Raw genomic sequence first — 6,806 nt, 5'->3', positions numbered from 1 at the left:
ATGCAGTGGTGAGTATTAAAACTGTCACCAGTGATAAAACGAATGGTGCTATGGTAGACGGCAACCAAAGGATTAAGAGTAGTGGCTGCTGCAATCTGGTAAATGGTGTCACCATAATTAAGAACTGGCAGGAATGTGATCGGTTAATGATCTAGAATGTCAATTTATATGTATAAATTGAATCACATCTTCAAAAGTAGCAGAGAGCCCACTCTGGAAATTGGACATGTTTGAAGAGTATATTGTTCCAAACAATATGTCTAAATATAAGCTAAATCAAAAAGATATTAATATTAATACATTTTATGTTGAATAAATTAATGTGAAAATTGTATTTCAGAATCTAGATTTACTCCATATGTGAGATAACACTATAAGGAGTATAATGACACCAAGAGGTTGTCTGTATCATGTACAGTTCAAGGATCATAGGGTCTTACAGGACACATGGATAGGTATAAAAAGGGCCTAAAATGGCCACTTTCATCATGATTGTCTACTAAATGGATTGTGATACAAATCTAAAAAGCATATGAAGTTTCTTTGAGAATTGCCAGAACAATCTGAGACACAAAAAATATTTGTTGACCTTCCTGGCTTGGAATCGCCCTATGGAAGATGAATCAAACTGACATGACAGCAATGGCCATTTCATACTAATAAAGCCCATAATAACAACAACATCCAGAACAACAATTTGCTCCTGGGCCTGACAAAAGAGCCAAAGTGGAGGTGCCATTTGATGTGTCCCACGCTGGGCTCGGTGGGCTCATAAACAAAGTCTTTGTGCTGATGGCTCAGGGTTCAAATGTTGATGAGGGGGACAATATACACACTTCATTACATTTTGTCAAAGGGCGCCATGAAATGTGTGTGGGACATTGTTTCTGTGCATGTCCTCCCTCCATGGAATTCCTGGTCGCCGATGTCGCTACAAGGTCTTTGCTAATGAGTTTTGTCAAAGATAATTATGGGCTCGGTGGAGTGGCCAGAGCCGGGGATGAAAAGCTGGCTTTGTGCGGCTCAGGGATAGACGTTGCATCGCGACCCCTGCTACTTCCTTTGCCCCCTGGGTGACCTGCACCTCTCCTGGCCCACGTCCACTCACTACCCAATGCACCATGCCAGTCTTAAACTCAGGCAACCCAGGCTCTGATCCTGTCCTCTGATCCATTCCACCATCGTCAGACCCAGGGCTGTCCTTTGGGTGCACTGGCCTACTAGGACACCCCTCTGCCCCCTTCTTCAGTGTCCTTGTTCTGATCCTAATTTAACCAAATGGAACTTGGCAAAAGGGTTATGCCAATACAGTAGGTTCCCAGGGACAGGCTCTGTGTCCCAAATGGGACTCTATTCCCTATATAGTACACTACTTTTAACCAGGGCCCATAGGGAATAGGGTGCCATTTGGAACTTACCCAGGGTCCTCAGGTCTGGTGGCCTTCCGCTCGGCCTCCCCTCTGAGACCAAGAACAGGGGTTTGAAGAGTCCTCTGACCTGACACATGGTGTAACTCTATAGGAATATAGGCCTCCTCTGTGGCTGGGTACAATACAGTAGGTCCTGTTCACTCCTTTCATCTCTCATCTCTCAGCTTAGTTCAGCTAGCCAGCTTCTGGGTAATTGTGAATGGGAGAACAGTGATACTATATGGCGGGTCACCCTGTAACTAGGCCTAATAACGGTGCTTTCATAACTCTGAATGCCTGTGTTGCATACTGACGCAATGGCAGGGCCCGGCTGGGCTAAAAAGACTGGCCTAGATGTAAACTGGGGATTAGGGTCTTTATGCACAAGAGAAACATTGTTTTATAGAGGTATTAAACTAAAGCACCCAAAGGGTCTGTTTTAAACCCCTTCTTAGATCATCCTCACACTCTAGATGGTTCCATATGGCCACATCTGCAAGGTTCTCAAATGCCACATTGGCTGTAATGTGTTGAAAGGCTGCACTGGTGATGGACTACATATGGTAATAAGAAGGGTCAAGAAGTCCCAATCACAAAATATGAGAAGAACACAAAGGGAACATTGGAAAATAGAACCCCATGGAGGGATAGACCAAGAACAAGAGAAGCTCTCATTTGGAGAGGCTGAATCGCCACATTGTACTAGCTGTGCCACTAGAGATCCTGGTTCGAATCCAGGCTCTGTCGTAGCCGGCCGTGACCGGGAGACCCATGGGGCGGCGCGCAATTGGACCAGCGTCGTCCAGGGTAGGGGAGGGAATGGCCGGCAGGGATGTAGCTCAGTTGATAGAGCATGGCGTTTGCAACGCCAGGGTTGTGGGTTCGATTCCCACAGGGGGTATGAAAAAAAAAAATATATATATATATATATAATAATGTAAGTCGCTCTGGATAAGAGCGTCTGCTAAATGATGTAAATGTAAAATGTAAATGTACCTGCTTCACAACAAACATAGTATAAGTCCCAAATGGCACCCTATTCCCTATGTAGTGCACTACTTTTGACCACAGCCCTATAGGCCCTATATAGAGAATAGAGTGCACTATATAGGGAATAGGCTGCTATTTGGGACATAACCAGAGTCTCTTTCTCCTTCCTGTTTTCTTGTTGTTCTTTTCTGTTTGTCTCCTTCCTGTTGTCTTGTTGTTCTTTTCTATTTGTCTCCTTCCTGTTGTCTTGTTGTTCTTTTCTGTTTGTCTCCTTCCTGTTGTCTTGTTGTTATTCTTTGTTTATCTCCTTCCTGTTGTCTTGTTGTTCTTTTCTTTTTGTCTTCTTTCGTGTTGTCTTGTTGTTCTTTTCTTTTTGTCTTCTTTCGTGTTGTCTTGTTGTTCTTTTCTGTTTGTCTTCTGAGGTTGCAAGTCTCAGCCAGTCCGTGACCTTGAGCAGACTGTCTCTGGCTGGCTGCTGCTTGCCAACGTCGGAATAATCTTCTGTGTCATTTTAATGCCTTTCAATAATCCCCCCATCTCTTATTTAATCTCCCCTCTACTTCTGTTTTCTTCCCCTTTATGTCAGTCATCTGTTGGGCTTTAAGGCCTGCTGTTGAGTCTCCGTTTGACTAGCACACAGGGTGTATCATGTCACAGCTCTCACCACAATCTCAGAGGTATAAATCCCACTACCATGTCTCTGTGCTCCTACGACCCAGGAGAAAGCACCCCTCGTTGTCTCATACATAGTACACCATGGTGAAGCCTGCCAGGACCAGATACAAAACAATGTACAGATGAGATGATACAATCAAGGTTATACAGGGATACATGCACAAACAAGGTATTAACAGGATACAAGTAGTGATTTATTGAAGTGGGAATTAGGCTAGGGGTGGAGTGACATAATGTTGGTTTTATTCACCTGACTTACGACCGATCATACATTTGTGCGCATGTTATATTCAAGGTAGAAATATATAGGCAAATATGTGTTTAAACAGGCAAAATATGTTATTCTCAGTTTGACTATCACTTTCCAAGGAATCTTTTATTCTGTAAATCTTATGAGCTCTGTAATCGTTAAGATACTGTAGGGCCTATGTTTCTGATGTTATTGCACCTTTAGAAACATATAATCTCTGAGGACACTGTAGCATATATAAAGTGTGCTGCTGATTTAAACGTCAGTCAGGTGAAGATCTCTCTCTATTAGATGGAACAATCATTTGACTTGCACCCCAGTGTCTAATCCTGGAGCAGGGGCTTCACACAGAGAGGCAGGCCCCAAGCCGAGACGGAGGAGAGGAGCGTGTTGAAGACATACTGTAACACAGCCCTGCTGTGACCCAGTCAGTCAACCTCCTCATTCTCCTCCCCTTCCTGCATGCCAAACAAAACTAATGGAGTGGAAATATGCTCTGCTCAGGTGGGGGATACCATGTGTATTCTAGAAATGCTACTGTTGTTACGTTTGATTATTCTAGATATCAGATAGCTGAGAGATACTACAATTATTGGCACATTTGGTTTGGTATTGGCTGGAAAGGAGGAAACTGTGGTAGTAATCTTCAAGCTTGTTATGCTAAATAAATAGGTTCCTTTGACTTTGACTTCTAAAATTATCATCAGGCCATCAGCACTGGAAAATGTCACTGCTTGCAGCTACCACACAGAAACCAGGGCTCTCACAGAGCAAGAAATACTAAACAACCTCACAACAACAACAACAACCACGGTGGAAGAGAAAAAAATCAGGCGTTGTCGTGGTAGCACGCCTGTAGTCATGACGCAGTGTTGGAACCATCCACTCCTCCAGCCCTGAGAGGCATCTAAGAGAGGTAGTCACGACACGCTGCACATTCTAAAGGAGCAAGGTAAACAGCTAGCTCCTCACACACACACTGCTGGGGCCTAGGGGGCAGGAGAGGGGGAGGAGGAGGAGGGAAGGAGGAGGGAGGGAGGTGACATACAGACAGACCACACATTGTCAGAGTTCGCTCTTAAACACAGCCTCAGCTCTTCATAAAAAACAGGTCCCATTATTCACGGGTGGGATTTTCTCTCTCTCTCTCTCTCTCGCTCTCTCTCTCAGCACACACAGCTAAAGAGGCCCAAAAGGACCCCGGGGCTGTGTCCAATGACGGAGCATCATAATTACGCCTCCTTTTTTATTGGCCGTCTTATTCCAGCTATGACTGATGCGGCTCCCAACCTCTAAGCGTTTCCATTTGCACCTTCATGTGGTAAGTGAGCAGAGAAGAAAAAGCCATGGCTCGCCTGCCTTTCAAAGGTGGGCTGACAAATATTTACGGCCTGACGTAAAGTCACTTTTAATCAGCGCCCATGACCTGTTCCTGAGGAATCTGGTCCTGGAAGGAACAGTAACACATGCTTATCTCCTCCATTATCAATGAGCCTTCAAAGACCTACTGTGCTCCTTCATGTGGTTGTCTAAGAATATTAAGTGACACATTTCTTTGGAATTATTCATAATCAAGGAAGGACTAGGCTATCAGAAGGCACAAGGCAAATGCTGCTGCCTTTCTGTGTTAAAAGGCAGAAATAAATAAATGATCTCCCTCTACTGGTCAGCGTGAGAACTACATCACAAATTACCTGCGCTCTCCCTCAGAAGTACTAGCAAAGGGTAAGACACACAGTACAAACACACAGAGGAGTGTTTTGAAGAAATATGGGCATAGCATGGATTTAGTTGATCAAGGCAAACATATTTGCTTATGATAGAATTTGAGACAGTGTTTTCTAAAAGTGTATTCTCTGTCAGTCAGAACATGCTAGAATATGTATTTCCAAATAAATAAAACTGCAGCACGCATGAGAAAACATTTACGCTTTGCTAGGCTATAAAAACATACAGGGGCTGAGGGTGAAGGATAAATGTTTGAGTTTGACCACCTCAAAAGGTTTGGGTGACAGATCTCCCACTGACAAAATCCAAATTCAAACATCATAGAATCATTCCCTACAAACATATGAAACATTCAATACATTCATCCAGTTCTCACTCAAGAAAACTCATACATTTATTAGATATATTTTTCAGATGTGGGGAGAAGAGAAGTGATGTGATCGATGATTTGGGCAATGGAACACAGAACAAAAATAAAAGAAGAGAGATCTGAAAATAAAGCACTATTCATAGAATAAATTACTTAAACAGTATTAAACCAAACGTACTGTCTTAATACCAAAGCTAGAGTAACATCTAATCCCTCTGTTTCATTTCTCACATTCACAATTGGCCCTTCGGTAATCTCGCTCTGTGTTTTAAGCTGTCTAGTTTGAAATGTAGATTTATTGCACCAATATGTTATTTTCCATGCTTTAATAAGGCGTTATGGGAGGGCCGTGTTACTGAAAACACATATTTTCCCCTGTATTAGGAGTTATGGTGGTTAGTGATCCTTAAAATGAAAGCCATAAATCATATGTCCCAGCTATTATGTAATTAACAGGAGCATGGTTCTGTTATTTAGGTCATGCTAATAGTTTGGGGTAGTGAGGTTGTGGTCATACTGTCAGGATAAGGAGGATAGGGGGATAGGAAAGCGAGCGTGGAGCAATGAAAGGGGGACGTGTTCACTTCTTCTCTTCCCAGTGAGGAAGGAACATATTGTGTGTTCTGAGGCTCAGACAGCTTGTGTTGTGTTGGTGGTCCTGGGTTAGCTATAGTCCCACTGCTTTGCTTTTCTCTCCCCTTCTCTCTCTCTTTCTCTCTTATCCACATCTGCTCTGCAATTCACTGCCCTTTTTCTCTGTCTTTCAATTGAGTTTCTAAACTCTGCCTCAGTCATTGTGGTCTTCCGAAGAGACCCCACGACAATCTATCGGCACATTTATGCACTCTGCCGAGGCCCCTCAGATGCCAGCGCAGAACATATTAAATTTGTTACTAATTTTAATCCTGGCATGGCGGTCTGTGTATCCGCCACTGGCTTACTGGTGGCAGGCGGGTTCTGCGTTCAACCCCAACGCAACCACAACCACAACACAAACAAAGCATGAGGAACAGCAGCTCCCAGTGTTCTCCTGACAGTAAATGTTTAGAAAAGGGACTTTTAAAAATAACTCCATCGTAATAGAATTAGTGGGAAACTGGAGAAGCTCTGGTAGGCTGCAGGATCTGCATGATTCATGTTCTCCTTTTTTAAACTACTGTACCAGATTAAAACAGAGTTTAGAAAAAACATGACAAAATTGAGGGATGGGTGGATGGATGAGATTTCTTTTGTATTTTAAAGATCTTTCATTGACCCCTTGTGAACTGTCAATGGTTGTATAATTCTAAAGAAATATTGGACACTTATCATTAATCATTCCTGTACCTCAAAAAAGTCCATGACAGTGCTGTGAAATGTGAATATAGATACTGGCAAATGGTAA

Source organism: Coregonus lavaretus, assembly GCF_964263955.1.
Source record: "Coregonus lavaretus genome assembly, contig: HAP1_SCAFFOLD_4336, whole genome shotgun sequence".
Lineage (NCBI taxonomy): Eukaryota > Metazoa > Chordata > Actinopteri > Salmoniformes > Salmonidae > Coregonus > Coregonus lavaretus.
Note: the sequence above shows the minus strand (reverse complement) of the source record.